This window comes from Misgurnus anguillicaudatus, chromosome 7 (assembly GCF_027580225.2).
Source record: "Misgurnus anguillicaudatus chromosome 7, ASM2758022v2, whole genome shotgun sequence".
Classification (NCBI taxonomy): Eukaryota; Metazoa; Chordata; class Actinopteri; order Cypriniformes; family Cobitidae; genus Misgurnus; species Misgurnus anguillicaudatus.
The window spans coordinates 34,788,354-34,807,773 of NC_073343.2; the positions used below are offsets into that span (position 1 = coordinate 34,788,354).

Here is a 19,420-nt window from a genome sequence, read left to right on the forward strand (position 1 = left end):
TAACTGACAACAAGAATTAAAAAATTGTGTATAAACGTAAATCTTTGGTGTTTACTGTCAGTATCCTTTAGCTGATTCCACTTATGCGTTCGTCTCCCGTTGCATCATGGAAAATATGAGTGAGCGAGTATACATCGAATTTTCCCCTTAAAATCAGAGTGCATTGTGGGTAAAAAGTAGTAAATGAATGTAGGAAATGAAGTTGTTCACTCAGGTTTCAGACACCACTACAAAATGGCCGACACCCGATATATATAGTGCACTATATAGTGGATAGGGAGCGGTTTCGGACACAGCTCTGCAGTTTTAATTCTTTTGTTAATGTGTCATCATACTGATTAAGCCCCGCCCATGACCACTGAAAGTCTTGCCTTATAATAGTTTTTGGACATGCAATGATGATCTATGGGGTAATTTAAGCTGAACACATTCAGGACACACCTTAGACTTATATCACATCTTGTAAAAATGGGCATAATAGGTGCCCTTTAATGTCTGTAATGTGTGTTGTTAAGAACAGCATCTCATTCCTCTGCAGTGCAGTGAAAGATGAACCCATGTGTCTCCCTTACTTCAGAAATATTGATTCAGCTGAACCTGCCACACCTGAAATAGCACAGACAACACACACACACACACACACACACACACACACACACACACACACACACACACACACGCACACACACACACACACGCACACACGCACTGAGAGTATGTATTCAGTAGGTCGGAGAGGAAACAGAGGACATTAGGGGATTTAATACAATATTCTCATCTCATGTTTCTTATCTGTCTTTACTGTGTCTGCAGTCGATGAAAGGGTTTGTGTGCTGTATATATTACTGTATGTACAGGAACTAAAAATAGATGTATTGTACATGTTTCACCTCAGCCTCTTAGGATTTAACCTGATTTTTCTTTTCTTGAAGGATTGTGAGGTAATTTCATCTTCAGTTCAGCTGAATCAGTCATTAATCACATACAGACTGAAGTGTGCAGTAACAGACCGAGAGGATGCAGAGTGAACACAACATTAATCAAATACACCAAACACTAGAAAGAGCAAAAAAATGACAAAGCCAAGTAGCTCTGTTATCCTGGAGCACAAGTGAGCTGTATTTAACTAATCTCTCTCTCTCTCTCTCTCTCTCTCTCTCTCTCTCTCTCTCTCTCTCTCTCTCTCCTCTGTGTGATAAAGCAAACAATGTCATTTGCAAACCACTATTGCACTTCCTATGAAAACAATTTAAATCCCATAATCCCATATATTTTGACATGATATTAATTACACATTACATTGCAATAGAGTTTTACTTGCAGTGACTAAATAAATTCATGCTGTCAGGTTTCTGCAGTGATGACCACAAATTGTATGTTTTTACCTTTTGGCGAAACATTGTTGAGCTCTTCAGCATCAGTAAGGGATTGACTGTTTTGACAGTTTGATTGACAGCCTGTCAACCTTACATTTCTTAAGCAAACATTTTCATAGATATTTATACATTAATTAAACAGGATAAAGTCATTGTGAGTTCCTACTGGTGTTTGTGCTGCTGTTTTTACCCAAAAAATTATGTCACTTCCTGTAGGATGATGTCATGGAAACAGGTCTTGTTAAAACATCATACGAAAAAAAATACTACAGAAAAGTCCGCATAAATTCTGATATTAAATGTGTTCTCAGTTCGTCACACAACAAAAAATGTGTTATTAACCACCCAGAAAAATGTAAAAAATGTGCTAAATAAATAAAAAAGTTTTTGTAAACACTGGGGGCGTGTCCACCGTCAGCGCTCAGAGCGCTGAAACCACACCCCCTCGTGGGAAACCTGCCACGTCTCTCTTAACCTAAATACTTATACTAAATACCTAACTTATACTAATACTAAACACCTAAAAACTTTCAAATACCGCTCCAGCCTGAATGGATTGTGTTAGGGGCGGGGCCATGCTCGGTAGCTCCAGTGCATCATCCAGTCACCGTTTTAGCACCGCCCAAATAATCCCGAACACAGAAATGTGGGAAAATCTGCTGTTTCTGGATCACAACCTGTAAGTACATTTGATTATTTCTATATGTGTCTACTTTTGACAATTCCTGTCGAGCTATGGTGAAGACAAAGGGCAAGCTTTGCTAGCTGCTAGCTAAGATGATTGTGTTGATGTAGATTTTAGCTATAAAGAGGTCCTGTATTCATGTACAGAATGAGGAAAATGTGTTTTTAGTAACACTACGGTCATAATGTGTGATCAGAGTTAAAGTTCATACGTTCTGTAAATGTATTTTTGGATCAGAATGGTGCTGATGCAGTTTTCACAGATCTTCTTGGCATAACATTGTGTCCTAACCGGGCATGACTGGATGAATTCACAGCCAATCAGAACAGTTTGTGGATGACCTCTATGTGTTTGCTCCATCTCTCACAACATAAATCACAAACACAAGTACCTGGGTAGTTGACGTGTGAATGTGTCATATGGTCTGACAGCTAAAATTTAGGAAAAAATCTCATAATATACAATTGTGCAAAGATCTTTGAGAAATACTCGTCCAAAAGAAAAATCTTCATCCATTCACAGTTTTGTATTTTGTACAAAAGTTTGTATTGTTTTGCAAATTTTATTAAAACAAATGAATTATTGCACATCAGTTACAGTGTAAAAGGTTTGTGTGCTTAATGAATTTGTGGAATAACGAATACAAATAAACGCACACAAAGATTACGGATTACGGTGTTCAAGATCTTTAGTCACGGGCACAGCCTAGAGTTTCTTAATGCTTTTATAAAACAGTTACCACACAATACAAATATTACAGCAAAAAGAAAAAAAACAACAATCAACACAACTCTTACCTTTCTTCCGCTGGTAAAATAGTCCCTGATAAATATTTACTTATTTGGCTATCAAAAGTTTGTATCAGTGTTTTAGATGTTTGTCATGTGACTGTTATAAAAACTATGTAACCAATAAAAGAGAGGTTTGGGTGACTTGATGGATGGGTAATAGCAAAAGGCATTTCACATATCAGCATTTTTTGACTCTTTTGTAAAATTATTCTCTCTAGGGAGGTCAGAGGTCACAGGAGGATGCTTTTTGTCCCTGTGGGCTTAACCCCTAAATTCCCTGTTTCAGCAGTTTGCCCTTTATTCTATTGATTTTACCTCACATGCGTGATCTCAATAGCATGACTTTAAATTTATCTATAAGTCTACATCTCTTTGGGTCCTTTACTGCATTCATACTGAAGAGAAATCTCACTTTTATTTGGGACTCTTTAAACAGGCAGTCAATCTGTTTATGGTTTATTGAGATTTAGCAAAAATACTTATTTTTTCAAATAAAATATAAAAAAATAGGCAAAAAATATGTCCTGAAATATATTTTGAAATATGTTTACAAAAGGTTTTTCATCAATATATTTTTTGGCCAATTTTTTGTATATTTTGAAATATATTTTAAATCCTAATTTTTAAATCCTTACTAGGATTTATGGAGCTTAAGTCCCTTAAAATCACAGCTTTGAGTGACTTCTTCTATTTTGAGGAAATTTAAAACATTTTTGTTTTAAATGCCATTTCATGCATGCAGAGATTTTAATTTTGCATCTGCAGTTTATGATATTGAGAAGCGATCGACATCAGTTTGTGTAATGAGATTTCAGGGCAGGTGCTGGGTTGGTTTGGGTTCACTTCTCTAATTGGGTTTCATGTTCTTTAAAAATGGCTGCAATGCAGTTTAGTTCTTTTGATCTTCAGTCTGTTGTTGATGAGATGGTGGGAGGATTCATTACTTCTAATGATGGGGAGTAATTAGTTTCTCTTATACTGCCATCCTATCGGTTTAAAGATGCAAGTAAGAGTTTGTATAAAGTGAGGTTCAGTCTTGTATATATGCAGGTCCAGATTCATTTTGAGGTTGGGTGTTGTGGGAAGAGTAGATTAATGTAAAGTAAAGGAGAGAAATTCATTTAAACACTACTTTGAAGTAAAGTCCTTCAATCTATGACTCACCTCTTAAACAAAACTAATAAAAAAATAAACTAATCTGAGCCAAAGTCTTATACAACATTTAGGTATTTAAAAATAACCACAGCAAGATGGACCTCTGCTTTAAACAGATGGTATGAAGGGTATTTTTTGACTTGGGCACCCAGAACGGCCTAGATAACATCAAATACAACCTGCGAGCACATCGGTTATCCATAACCCTACTGAAAAATTCCAGCTAAGACCAGCATAAGCTACTAGATGGTTTTAGCTGGTTTAAGGTGGCAGTAGCTGGTTTAAGCTGATCCTCCCAGCCTGGTAAAGCTGGTAGGTCAGTTGGTCTTCCAGCCTAACCAGCTAAGTCGGCTAGACCTGCTTAAAAAGTGACCAAAACACAGCTTGACCGGCTTAAAAAGTGACCAAAACACAGCTAGACCGGCTTAAAAAGTGACCAAAACACAGCTTGACCGGCTTAAAAAGTGACCAAAACACAGCTAGACCGGCTTAAAAAGTGACCTAAACACAGCTAGACCGGCTTAAAAAGTGACCAAAACACAGCTAGACCGGCTTAAAAAGTGACCAAAACACAGATTGACCGGCTTAAAAAGTGACCAAAACACAGCTTGACCGGCTTAAAAAGTGACCAAAACACAGCTAGACCGGCTTAAAAAGTGACCAAAACACAGCTAGACCGTCTTAAAAAGTGACCAAAACACAGCTAGACCGGCTTAAAAAGTGACCAAAACACAGCTAGACCGGCTTAAAAAGTGACCAAAACACAGCTTGGCCGGCTTAAAAAGTGACCAAAACACAGATTGACCGGCTTAAAAAGTGACCAAAACACAGCTTGACCGGCTTAAAAAGTGACCAAAACACAGCTAGACCGGCTTAAAAAGTGACCAAAACACAGCTAGACCGGCTTAAAAAGTGACCAAAACACAGCTAGACCGGCTTAAAAAGTGACCAAAACACAGCTAGACCAGCTTAAAAAGTGACCAAAACACAGATTGACCGGCTTAAAAAGTGACCATAACACAGCTAGACCGGCTTAAAAAGTGACCAAAACACAGCTAGACCGGCTTAAAAAGTGACCAAAACACAGCTAGACCGTCTTAAAAAGTGACCAAAACACAGCTAGACCGGCTTAAAAAGTGACCAAAACACAGCTAGACCGGCTTAAAAAGTGACCAAAACACAGATTGACCGGCTTAAAAAGTGACCATAACACAGCTAGACCAGCTTAAAAAGTGACCAAAACACAGCTAGACCGGCTTAAAAAGTGACCAAAACACAGCTAGACGAGCTTAAAAAGTGACCAAAACACAGCTAGACGAGCAATACCAGCTAAAACAAAGCTGGGAGACCATCTAAAACCAACTCACCAGCTGTTGTTAGCTGGATTTTTTCAGTAGGGAATACTTCAAATGAAAGCACAGAGGAGTTAATGTAGTGTAACTAAAACATGATCCGCTCGGAGCGTTTATGAAGCGTGTCACGTTAAACCTGTTATTGCGGATATTTCATCTGTTACTGAATCTATGACCTCAGTCTGTGTCTTCTACACATGATTGAAAGAGGAAACTGTCTGTGAACACAATTAATGATGTTTGTGACGTCTCGACCCAACACAGTTGTACCAACAATCTGATGATGAATCCTCCTCTGCCTGCTCTTTACTTGACAATCAAACATTGATCCTCGATTTTCATCAGGCCTAAGGATTGAAAGAAGCCAAGCTGTGAGCCATAAATTCCCAGACCTGTATATCTTCATCCATAAGTCAAAGTCAGCGTCAGAACCAACCGTGTCCCCCAAACCTCAGCCATCTCGAGACTTCATGTATACCTGAACTATTTACACTAAACCTATACTGAAATCAAATGAAAATAATACACACAGATTCACCTGTGACTGCAGGTGGCATTGTGGGAGATGCAGGAGATGATGTCATCAAAACTTTTGAGTAACATTTCTGCATAAGAAAAATCTTATGAGGTTAATAAATAGCATTTGGTCTAGTGTAAATAAAATCTTTTTTGAATCAAGCAGCAAAGGTCAGCAGTTTAGTTATCAGACAGGGTCCTTCTGAGTAAAAGATGTTGGCAGATCTCTACTCAGTGAGACTGCTGAGATCACACTTGTGTCATTCACTGGATTCTTCATCTCATCTGATTGGCTCTCTGCTTCATCTTCTGTTACCTGCAGCATCACTGCAATAAAATATATGAGTCACTATTGCAGCTGAAATGTTACTGCATTAAAACTCTAAACTCAAGAGGAAAAATAGAAACCATAATAGAAAAAGACAAGTTTGTGCTAAAACTGCATTAGCATTTAAAATAAAAATGTGCTCATTTTTAAGATTTCTCAAATGTAAGGGGAACATTGTATCCCAGAATGCACTGCGCTGAAGTTCTCAAGATGGCCGCCAAGTGACTTGACTTGAAAGGGAAAGAAGCCGTTTCTCAATGTCAAGGAAGGATCCTCGGAAGCCAGAATTTCGAGGATGCTACGTCATCGACGTCCGTCGAAGGACTGTTCCAATGTGGAGGATCCTCGAAATTTCAGCCAAGGACTGAGTCCATCGTTCGAGAAATATCCCATATACAGGAAAGCATGCGTATGTGTATCCTTTGTGCTCTTCACGCGCTGAAATCACCCACAATCCTATGCGCGCAGCACTGAAAGCACACCTTTCAATGATGTGCACTTGCTAGCCTGTTCCATTTAACGTGTTCTTTGAATGCTTAAGAGGAGCCTCGCCTAGCCTCTGAAGGAAGTGACTTGTAAGGATTAGTCCTGCCAAGGAAGTATCCTTGACATTGAGAAACGGCACTGAATCTCATGTGCACTTGAGGTGTATCGTTTGTGTATCACTGAGTTGCTTGCTTTTAAAAAAATAATTTCCTTTAGTATGCTGCCTTAAAAATTCGTATGCTATGTAGGCTGTATAGGGTGAAGCTGCTGACTTGTGTTTGGAACAACGCTAATATGTGTTTGTGGATATATATCTATGTAAGAACTGTATATGTATTCAGTGCAGAGAGTCTGATGGGTAAACATCTCTATGATTAATGCAGACAGCATTGAGTCTCATGTGGGAGCAGTCGCTCACTTACAGTGCACTGAAGCTGCTAAATTTACACACTGGTCAGCACATACAGGGACCTCAGGGACGGACGCACGCACGCACACGCGCACACACATACTAATAGTAACATCCTCTTTTAAAGGAATAATTCACACAAAATTAAATAATTGTGTCACTTTCTTCATCCTTGACGCATGAAAAAAGATGTTACACTGAAAAAAAAGAATACGCTGGACTTACTTAAAAATATAGTGCATCATTTTTGCACCCATTTTTTAAAGTAAGTTTCACATTTATGCAATTGCTTAAAATTTCAAGTAAAACTTAAAGCAACACTATGTAGTTTTTTTTTACCTTTAAATAATGTCTTTAAAATTATTTCAGTGATAGAACAACTTTTAACTGAACAAATTGTACTGTTGCTGCAACCTGAGCAAGCTCCTAGCTGCTACAAGCTCACTCTGAAAGTGGCGGTGGAGGGTAGAGCACACAGCCCGCCCCTCCCACTGCCTGCAGAAGAGTGTCTGATACCAGGCACTTTTGCGCTTTTCAACTACATGGGGGAGCTGTTAGTCATTTTTACATGGAAACTACATAGTGTTGCTTTAAAAAAGTGGATGCAAAAATGATGCACTATATTTTAAAGTAAATCCAGCCTTTACTCAATGTAGGCAGCATATCTGAGTTTATCCCTGGTGTGGTGCATCTAAAAGGGACATCCCCGTTTATATGTACATGTTGCACATTCGGTGATACTTCACTTTGGTTATTTGTCATATTTTAGGCCTAAAAGTAAAAATTATCCTCCATTGTATGAGATAAGTTCAGCTCAGACTTTTAGTCTAAGATCAAATGTTCTGTTTTTTTAGATCTACAGAAAGAAAGTCATACCATACAAGCTGGAACAACATAAAGAAGATGAAATAATGAAGAAGATTTATTATTGCATGAACTGTTCCCTTGAGAGGTATGTGTTTGTTTAAGTTATATCATGTGATGCTGTGACCTTTCTCTCTCTCTCTCTCTCTCTCTCTCTCTCACACACACACACACACACACAAACGCACATCTCTCTCTTTCTTTCAATCCCATGAGATAGGTTTCGAGTAACCTTAGACCTTTGCATTTTAAACACTTTGACATTGTGCAAAAAAGCTGCCTCGTCCAGAGATTTTGAGAGTATTTTATTGGTGTTTGCAAAAGCAAGCATGACTATGACTATTTCTTATACAATATTTGTGCATCCAAATGGAAACCCAGTGAATCAAATCAATGCACCAACCATTTGATTCATTGATATTGGTTGATACAGTCATAAGATGATACGAGTCTGTTATATTCTTTTAATCTGCAAATGCGTGCAGCAGTGCAGCAAATAAAAGGCAAATGTAATAAATATTTATGATATAAACTAAAGTTAAAGGGGCAGACAGAGCATTATTCAGGCATTCCACCGGGGCAGAAATGTGAAGCACATATTGTGTAATAAATCCTTTTTGTCAGAAGCAAACAAGTGCTTGAAAACACAAATGAAGATAAAAGGCAGAAGATTCAGAGTTTCTCATTAACAGCCCATGAATTCTTCATCAGGTCAACAAATGACTGCAGTGCTCACAGACTGTAAAACTGAGAGAGAAAACAGACGTGCGTCTGGTACGCGCAAGCCATTTCTCATGTTAACCTTACAAACGAATGCATTTGAATTACAGTATCAGAAAGGCTATGTGCCAGTGTTGCCTGTATATATTGCAAATATATTACACTATAGTACAAAAACATATGGTGTGATATACAGAGGCGTTACCATATGTAAATCTCAGCAGGCTTCACACCTTTACATGACTCTGTGTTAATGAACAGTGAGGTTGTGCATTTTATGAGGATGAGGAGAGAGGTCATTTAAAGGCACTTCATCCTGTTTGATCTATAATAAAGCCAACAACATTTCCTCAATAAAACTTCTAACATTACTCTCCAACTTTCCATTGAGCTTGTTGCAATGAATTCTGGGACTTCCTTCACCATAAAAGATAGTGTAATGTAAAGGGGGCAGCATAATTTTACAGGATTTTAGGATTTACCCACATCCATATGCATGACATATCTCTATTACATTAATAACTATAAGAATATCCGGTGGATGTTTGGAGAAAGCTGTGTGACAGGAATATATAACAAAAATGTATCATTTATAACCACACTTATTTAAATATGCATTAAGACCTGACAAAGTGCATCCAGTGCAGATATAAAAAATACATCAGACAGCATGTGTGAATGTATTATTACTGTTTACAGGATATTAAACAAGAAAAGCTAAATTATCTGTAGGAATACAAACTGATTAGAAATGTCCTTAATATCCTTGCTGTAAATGTTTTACTAAAAACAATAACACACACATACAGTAACCCACCCTATAATCACTATAATCCAGAAAATACTGTAAGTTTAGTAAAACAGAACAAAAAACATTTGTTATGCTGAACTAAACCAGTTAAACTATAAATCTCAGTTACTCTTGTAAAATCTTGTATTTTGTTTTTAGGAACAACTAAATTCAATATGTAACCCTATTTTAACGATCTAAGCGCACTGTGTAAAGCGCACGACGCACGGTCTAAATGGGCGTGTCTGATGCCGTTTTTGCTAATTTAATGACGGGAAAAATAGTTTGTGCACCGAGCGCATTGTCGAAAAGGGTTGTTCATATTCTCCTAATAAGTAATGAGAGTCTTATCTCTCATCCCCTTTAAAAGCCAGTTGCCTCAGTTGTCTAATTCCTATTTAGATGAACATCTTTGTAAACTGAAAAACTAAGCGGAGGAAGAAGACCTCCAGTTTAAAAATAATGTAAAAAAATGTTGTTTTCATTTTTATTGAAACTTTAATTTTTTGTATTAAAACCTTTAAAAGCCTTTTTTCAGTTATAGAAGTACAAATAGCAGGCTTTTAATTGCTGTAAATGTATTGATATCCTACATAATCATTGTAATCTCATAAAAAAAAGGTTTGTACTCTAAAAATACAAAGAAAAGATAAAGAATTTACAAACGTGCAGAGAGCCGAAGCGTTTCAGCACTCGGACAGCGCCAATTTTTACAAAGCATTACTTAAAATGTTTCTCATCTCACCATAACCACAGATACAGAGTCATCATATACAATAAATCCGTGAGGTAGCATTTAAAAAAACATTTAAAAATAGATGCATTTGTTTAAAGCAAAGCATTTATTTACTTACCAGGCTACAGGTGAAGCAGCTCTTTGTGCCTTCTAACGTCTCATAATCGGTCCTCATTTATGTCCAAGAGACTCAATAATAATATTTTACAATCCTTTAATCTTTCATATTTATAAGCATTTTTGTGCTGCTGCGCATTCATGTATGTGATAAGCAAACCCGCGTTGTCGTCCAGTTTATAGGCGCATATTACTACTGCGCTCTTTAAATAACAAAAAACAATATTACGCCATTGACTTTAAACTTTAGACCAGGTTTTTGTTGGTCAATGGCGTAGTCTATTTTTAGTTGCCTTAAAATAGCAACGCGCCAACAATGCACCTAAACACACCTCGTTTTCAGACCAACGCAACATTGGGCGCAAATGCATTTGCTATTTAAATTACGTGGCGCTAAATGCGAAAATGATAATTGCGCAGGGTTGAAATTAGCAAAAGACACTTGCATCGCGCATTGCGCCGCATTGCGCCGGGTGTATGATAGAGCCCTTAGATTTAAAGGGGACATTTCACAAGATGTTTTTAAGATGTAAAATAAATCTTTGGTGTCCCCAGAGGGTGTATGTAAAGTTTTAGCTTAAAATAAAATATAGATAATGCAATATAACGTTAAAATTGCCACTTTGTAGTTGTAAGCAAAAATATGCAGTTTTTGTGTGTGCTTTAAAATGCAAATGAGCTGATCTCTGTACTAAATGCCAGTGCCGTGATTGGATAGTGCAGATTAAGGGAAGTATTATTACCCTTCTGACATCACAAGGGGAGCCAAATTGCAATAGCTATTTTTTTCATGTGAATGGTTTACCAAAACTAAGTTACTGGGTTGATTTTTTTCACATTTTATAGGTTGATAGACGCACTGGGGACTAGGGCTGCAACAACGAATCGATTAAATCGATAAAAATCGATTACTAAAAGAGTTGGCAACGAATTTCATTATCGATTCGTCGTGTCGCGTGACGCAGAAACGTTTAATTTAAAAAAGAAAAAATAAACACTTCAGTTAAGCGCGGAGCGGAGTGAACACACTCGTGCTGCGTCCCAGGCGGCCTATTTCTATACTATATGGTAGGCAAGGAGTACGAGAAGTAGTGCTTTTTGCCTACTGTGTAGTGTGGAGGTATGCGGTTTGGGACGCAGCGTCGGTCTCTCCCGCGCACTGTTGCTTGCAGAGTTCGGCGGCTCATAGACAGCACGGAGAAAAGACAAAGCGGCGGAGAAAAGATTTAAAAAAAAAACGCAAAGGTAGAGGAAAACCACATGTCAGTGTTTTACTCATCTCAAACGTAAGCGCGTCACCTGGAAGTTAGCCGGCAAACAAAACAAACAAAGACGACACGCGTATGCTTTATGGAGCGACGACAGCGGGTAAAAAGTTTCTAGAACGAATAAAAAACTCCAATGACAAACTCCACTGATATTAAACAATGAAATAAAACTTTGAGAGAGAGAGTTGTATGAACGCTTTTCCCCGTCATGGACCTGTACGTAATATCATCGCGCCATCACTCTCCTGCTGCTCTTTCCTGCGCGCTCCAGCTCATGCCGAGCAAGGAGACGCATGTTCCCGGCCCAACATACAGTACATACAGTAAGTGCCGTCTTTTGTTGCATAAACATCGTCTTCCATTTTTAAGGCGAAGTAATGAATGGTGTATTTGCATTTTGCGCGGGAGTAGAAGACGCATTTTCCGTTTTCACAAGACGCATGTATGTGGCCAAATGTAAATGGAACAGTTTTAACAAATGATAAGCTATCCGATGAGAGAAAACACATAACGTCAAATATAAAAGGTACAAAGCTGTTACTGGGGCAGTACCCTTTATAAAAGGTCCTAATATGTACCATTTAGGTACAAATATGTATCTTTGAACTGCCAATATGTACTTTTGAAGTACTAATATGCACTTTTTGGGTACAAAGAAAGGTGTACCTTTTTGAAAGAGTACTGTCCAGTGACAACTTTTGTACCTTTATTTCTAAGAGTGTACTAGTAACTTATATATCTTTTGATCCCATCAAGAGAGGCTTCTTGATGGGAAATGCATCATAAAAAAGTCTATATATTTGGCAGATGTAAAGCATACATGTGTATTTTTTTGTGTTAGTCCATTTTTATTTTATTTTATTATTATTGTAACAGCTCAGGTATGTTCAAGGAGCAACATGTTTGTGTAATTTCTAAAGATTTTAGTTCTGTTTTGAATAACGGGTTGGAAATGAATGCTTTTCTTGTTTTTTTGTTTTTTATCCGATTCATCGATTAATCGAAAAAATAATCGACAGATTAATCGATTATTAAAATAATCGTTAGTTGCAGCCCTACTGGGGACCCAATTATAGCACTTAAACATGGAAAAAGTCAGATTTTCATCACATGTCCCCTTTAAAATAGATAAAAATGAAATGTTTGACATACAATAAGTAAAGCTGACTTAAGTTTGGTCTGCAGATAAACACACTGCATTTAATAAACAAAGTGTATAATCTCCTCTCAGCGTGAAGTGAGACAGTCACTGCAGTCACTAATACACAAGGATTTACCTCTGCTGAGGATTTTCTCCTATTTTTAGCCTCAAAGAAAATGAAGACCGTAAACCACCCTGAGGGCCAAATCCATCACCCTTCACATACACGCATCACCTGAAATGACATTGAGCTTTATGAGGATACAGTGTAAACAGAGATGAAACAGTCTGTCTGTCATGCCTTTACAAAGATCCTAATGTGTACCATACAGCAATGTATCACTGAGGTACCAATGTGTACTTAGAGGTACTAATATGCACCTTTTAGGAGTATTTTTGAAAGGGTGCTGCCCCAGCGAAAGCTTTTGTACCTTTTTTCTAAGGGTGTGGGGTGAGGAGGTGCCAAATTTGAAAAGAAAATATCAGATCATTGTAAGTGATGACTTTTTTACAAGTAAATGTTGAATTTAAAAACATTTATTGTCATTGTAAAGCTTTGCATACAACAAAATTAGGAATGCATTCCTTGTGTGTAAAATTATTTGCTTGTGGTTGAATTGTACTTATTTAGAAAAAGTAAATTACAGATGCTCCCTAATGCTCCCCACTGACAAAATGTTTGTGCCGATACCGATATTCAATTGCTTAGAATGACATCTACCGATACCAATAGTTTTGCTTTTAAATTATTTTTAAAACGATTTATTATGTCATGAAATCCTAGATGAGCAGAGCATACAAACTGGAATTCTGTTGTCACTCAATTCACAATAATCACACAGTATGAGTTCTGATACGATGCCCATACCAATTATATGCCGATATATCGGTGCATCCCTGATGATCACACTACTGATTTAGTTACATAAACAATATCATATCAGTTTCATAAAGAGCAGATGTGCTCACAGCAGTGAATCATGGGATTGTTGGAGTCAGGATTCGTGCCAAAATAGAGATTCTGCTAAGCTTTTGGTTTACAGTTAACTTTCCCCATCATGGATTAACTAGTTGAGAGCTACTTAGAAGAATTGCAGTAATATGCTTTCTGTATAAGTGTATGTACTCAATGTACTGTAAGTCTCTTTGGATTAGAGAGCCTGCTGAATGCATACATGTAAATGTAAAATCATTTATTCGCCACCTTAGGGGCTTGAGGAATTTGTTTCATTGACTAATAAAGTCTGTTTGCTTTGAGTGCTGATGCAAATCTACAGATTGAATCTGTAACTTTTTGATTTCCTGCTAGATTTAGAAACTACCACACACTTACTGTAAGAAAGATATTTGATATAACAAGATGTGGCACTGCTATTACTATGCAGGACAATGCAACGCTCAATAAGTCCCGCCTTCTAGTTAAAAGAACCAATCATCAATCGATACGGCTACGATTCTCTGGGGGCGGGGAGACAGAGTCACATGAGGCGCTAGCCAAACTGTGCACATGCTCAGCTGTAACAACCTTGAAAAATGTAATTAGATTTTAGCACATGATTTTAGAGATACAGTATCTGTCTTTACCCATTCAAGAAGATAAGACTTTAGTCTTGCATGACTGAAATAACTGCCAGGTGTTGCAAACATGGCCGCCTAGTGGTGCGACTTCCCTACTGAATGTGTCTGGAATTAATTTAGTAGAGATTGTCTTTCTCTTTTGTTTTATTTTTCTTCTTATTTGTCTGCTCTATCAAGTGAGCTATTGTAGAAACATGAATACATGATTATAATTTAATGCCAATAAATCCTGCGGAGGTCAGTATGCTGCTGGAGATCTAAATTAATAATGTTAGACGCATGTTTAGTATCCTCCAGACAGATCAGAGTATGAAAATGAATCTGTTCTCAATGCTCATCATCATCATTAAACCAATGCAATATTTTCTGTGATTTGCCCAAAATGTCCAGTCTGGCTTCAACTCTCAGCACACTGTAAAAAATATGCAGCTGTCAAATCAACATTTAAATTTAAATTAATTAAAAGCAGGGTCCATAATCTCTGAAAACCAATGTTGACATTTGAACAAACCCGTCTCTACCCCAATAGAATCTGGACTTTCTTTTGATAGACCCGCCCCACACATACGCAACCCAGACAACGATTTTGGTTAGTAGACACGTCACTTACTGCTGATTGGCTACAGGTGTGTTTTGGTAGTCGGCCCGACTCTCTTTTCCAAAGCGTTTTTCAGATATCGTGCACTCCGCCTTTAAACAATTTTAACTTTATTTATAAGTTATGTCAACTTTTCACAAGGCAAAACTTAGGTTGAATTGACTTGCAAAACCAAGTTGTGTTAACTTTATGTTGCATTTTTTTTTACAGTGCAACAACTAGCTTGGGCCAAATTTTGGGGTTTATGTTGTAGGGCCGGCCCGTCCAACAGGCCCCACGACAGGATGAGGGCCCTCCAAACATAAAAATAATTTTGTCATTGCACAAATCGCATAGACTCCATCAGGAGGCAATGCATGCACAGGGACCTTATTAATTAACATAGAAATCATAAAAACTGTAGGTGAAAAAACCCCATAGGGATTTAATAACAGGATAAACGTCCATCACCCTTAATAAATTAACCCACATGAAAAAAAGACTATTATACTATATCATTTACTGTAGTAAACTGTGGTACAATTCTTAGATACTTAATATGTACTGTAGTAAGGTTCAAAAACAGTATACAAAATACTATATCACCCTATAGTAATTTTGTAAGGAATAATTGATGACGGGCCATTGAATCAGAATAAAGCATTCAACAGACCCGTGGTATAATCTGTCTGTATTAATATATATATTATATTTCTATTGATACATACAGTAATGTAGTTCTGTTGCACTACAGTTGTTGTACTATAACAACATTACTTAATATTTTGCAATTAATAAAACTTCACTTTTCACAATTTCACTTTTCAAAATGACAATTTGGGGCCCATTTTTATGGTCTCGCCTAGGGCCCCATTACCCCGTGGGCCAACCCTGTGCGGACCTTTTCTAATTAAGGCTTAATATTTTACCATATTTTTGTCTCTTGCTGGTCAAATAGCTTTTCATTTGTCCGAACACACAATGTGAGGACCTGGCCAAACATTCTCCTCTAACTAAAATAGATTTTCATTCATGCAGTAATTGAGTTGCTGTAATTAAATTTATTAATGGCTGTACTGAAATCATAGTACAAAAACAAAAGAAAAACCCATCTGGTCCAAAGGATCTCCCAGTATTGCACTGTGATCATGTTGGAAAAAGGTTTTAGGCTGAGTAGTCCGATCTATTCTTGTTTGATTGATTGATAAGACTATCAGTGATGATTACTGATGGTGTGGGCACGTGTGCAGCACATATTTAACCTCTTAAAGACAATCTCTGTCATTGAGTTTGTCTGTCTTCAGCGTTCTGACCGCAGATCTCACTCGGTGTTTGTATGGTGAGTCAGTGGTTTCCCTGCCAAAATGAAAAGCAGTCCCTCGCTGTCTGCCAAAATGCCTCCTACGGTACAGTGCAGAACGGTCCAAGGCTATTATTTTCCTTTGTCTATTTAACAGATGCTTCTCATGCATAACGGCTGACAGGACATTATTTGCAGTCCCTTAAAATCTCCTGTGTAAATGTAGGCATTTATAAGCTTTGTTTATAGTTTTGTTTCTTGTAAGAAATCATCTGCTAAGAGTATAAGCTATACATGTGTTTAGTGTCCTGCTTAATGGCTTTAGTGATGTGGCTGTGATCTTAAAAGTGTTTCTCTTGTTTTATGGGCTGATAGTCGGGTGATGTGCTTGAGTCATGTCATTTAACACTGGAGATCAGAGAAGAGTAATGCCAACACCCACATCATTCATTTCACTCCATTGATTACAACTGTAATAGATGACATTAACAGATAAGATACACATCCTCTTGCGGTACATCTGATGGGTGTTATTAAAGAATGACGACTGGTAAATAAATTGGATTAACTGGATTGTTGAATGAAATGTGATTGGATCTGACAGCATTAGATGAATCTTAGGTCAGGTGTTGCTTTAATCCTAATGTTCCCAATTTAATGTTCTTAACTTAATGTTAATCCTAATCCTGGAGGTCTGACTTTCTAGATTCAGATTATACAAGCTGGTTATTGTGCTTCTGTGAATCATTGATAAAGGACAGATTGTCCTTGTGAAACAATGCAAAGTCATAATGTTTTGTTATAGCTGATCAACACTACAATTGGTTTAAAGCAGAGATGCCCAAACTAGGGCCCACAATGACCTTTAATTTGGCTTGTCATGCCACGTAAGATAAGGACAAAGGATAAATACATATTTTCTAATTAAACATTTTATTGAAATTAAATGCAAGTAATGAAAGTAAATTTTTTTTAATGTACATGCATACAGTTACCTTTGAAAATAAAACCGCAATAGTTATGCATGAGTAATGTTTGCTTATTTATTTTTTAAATATTAGAAAATAATAAATGAGGAGAATCAGGGCAAGTTTTAATATAACACATTGGCCCTCAGTCAGGTTTCATTTTTGGCCCTTGGTAGGAAAAAGTTGGTTTAGATGCATTCATGCATGCAGTAACACATGATCATAACCGCACTAAATGCTCAGAGCTGTTTTATGTACCTCAGACACAATGAATTTGGGTAAAGTTGAGATGCTGGTGGAAGTTTATTACATTAGGAGTCCCACACTGATTTACTGCCTCACTGTTTAATTTAAAATACATGTTCACATTTGTGAACCTGGACCACAAGAGGTATATTTGTAGCAATATCACAATACATTGAATGGGTCAGAATTATGCCAAAAATCATCAGGATATAAGTAAAGATCATGTTTCATGAAGATATTTTGTAAATGTCCTATTGTAAATATATAAAAATGTATTCATTATAAGTAATATGTGTTGCTAATGACTTCATTTGGACTTCATAAAAACAATTTTCTCAATATTTAGATTTTTTGCACCCTCAAATTCCAGATTTTCAAATTATTGTATCTCGGCCAAATATTATTGTCCTATCCTAACAAACCATACATCAATGGAAAGTTTATTTATTTAAATGCAAATACACAAGCTATGTCTTACATCTAGTAAGTGATATTTAAAATTGTTTTCAAAACACAAATGGTTATTTATCATTAATGATCCTGCTACGCTATCATTTTCCATCCCATCAGAAAGTAAAATTCATATTTAATAAATACAGTAACTAAATAAAGTCATAAAAATCAATCACACATTATTATTAATCCCTGTCAATTCTCTTTTAAAACATGTTTTGTGCCAATCGTACTATATAGAAAATGTGTTGAGGAGATGTGTGCTTTGTGAGAATGACCTGTTCAGACAGTCAATATATTTCTCTTTGGTCTTTTATTAATAGAGACAGTGTAAGAAAATGAACATGACACGAGTCACTATCCAGTATGAGCAGCACCAGCATTCACATGATCTGTTGTCACATCTCTGACATATATTTGTTTGTTGTTGTTTGTTTGTGGAGCTCATGATGAATGTAACAGTCAGGGCTCATCAACTTTATTGACTGGAGATCTGCAGGTAGGGACTGAATTATGTTTGTTTGTGTGTGTGTGTGTGTGTGCGCACGTGTGTGTGTGTGTGTGTGTGTGTGTGTGTGTGTGTGTGTGTGTGTGTGTGTGTGCGTGTCAACAGCTGTAAGGCCGAAACAAAACTCCCATCATTCAAGCTGCTCAGTAAAGCTTCAATAGTAATTTGGTTAGAATAAATGGGGCATAAGTCTTCAGGCTATTAAAATGTGAGACCTTCAGCCAAACCTTGAGCAGCTCCTGAGAAAATCCAGTGAGGACACACAACTGAGACGTGAGAAACACTACTGATTTCACATTTTGCATGTAAACAACTAAACATATAAAAGATTAAAGCAGTAAATGCGTGTCTACATTTATTTGCCTTTGATTTCCAGTGTGAAGAATGCACCATTTTTTTTAAGGGGGCACAGTGTGCACAGCTCACCGAAATGTGTGCATACACAGATATCAAACCAAATTTAATAGAACTTTTAGTCTTTTCCATGGCACTTACATTTCGAACAATCCGAACACCTCTGCTTTCATGCAAAAACCTCCAAAATAAAAGTGTTGACTAACTTTCATGTTAAATACTATTCAATTGGAATAATTACATATTGGTATCATATTTACATCTTAAACGGCATGTTTTATTTATTTAAGTTTTAATAAATGACTTGTTTAATTGTGTCATTAATGCATTTTGCACAACAATTGCATTATCCTATAAAATTAATGTAATACATAAAGTATATAAACAATGAAAATGACATAAGCTATAGCCACGTGATTGACTTTAATGTTCAATAATGATAAAAAAAAAATTGTAGATAAAATTATTAGAGGAACGCATTATTGCCTCAAATTTTACCTCTGGCGAACTTTGGCGTTGTACCAAGAAGATGAATCTAGAAATCTGTACTAATATAACGTCGAGACGTTCACATTTTAAACCATACATTTTCTACACAGAGAAGGTAAACTGCACATTACGGTACTGTGTTTGGAAAGGTTGAGTGTTTCTAACACGTTTTAATTCGTCAGATAGCAACAGCAAAGAGCCCGTGAGTGCTCA

The 19,420-nt window shown here is 36.9% G+C and overlaps 1 long non-coding RNA gene across 1 annotated transcript; it reads left to right on the forward strand.

The window, feature by feature from the left end:
* Nucleotides 1–1,616: 1,616 nt before the first annotated feature.
* Nucleotides 1,617–19,213, forward strand: LOC141365379 (uncharacterized). The gene is made up of 3 exons (XR_012370615.1): nt 1,617–2,055; nt 7,953–8,050; nt 18,470–19,213. It is a non-coding gene; the product is annotated as an uncharacterized lncRNA (long non-coding RNA).
* Nucleotides 19,214–19,420: the final 207 nt, after the last annotated feature.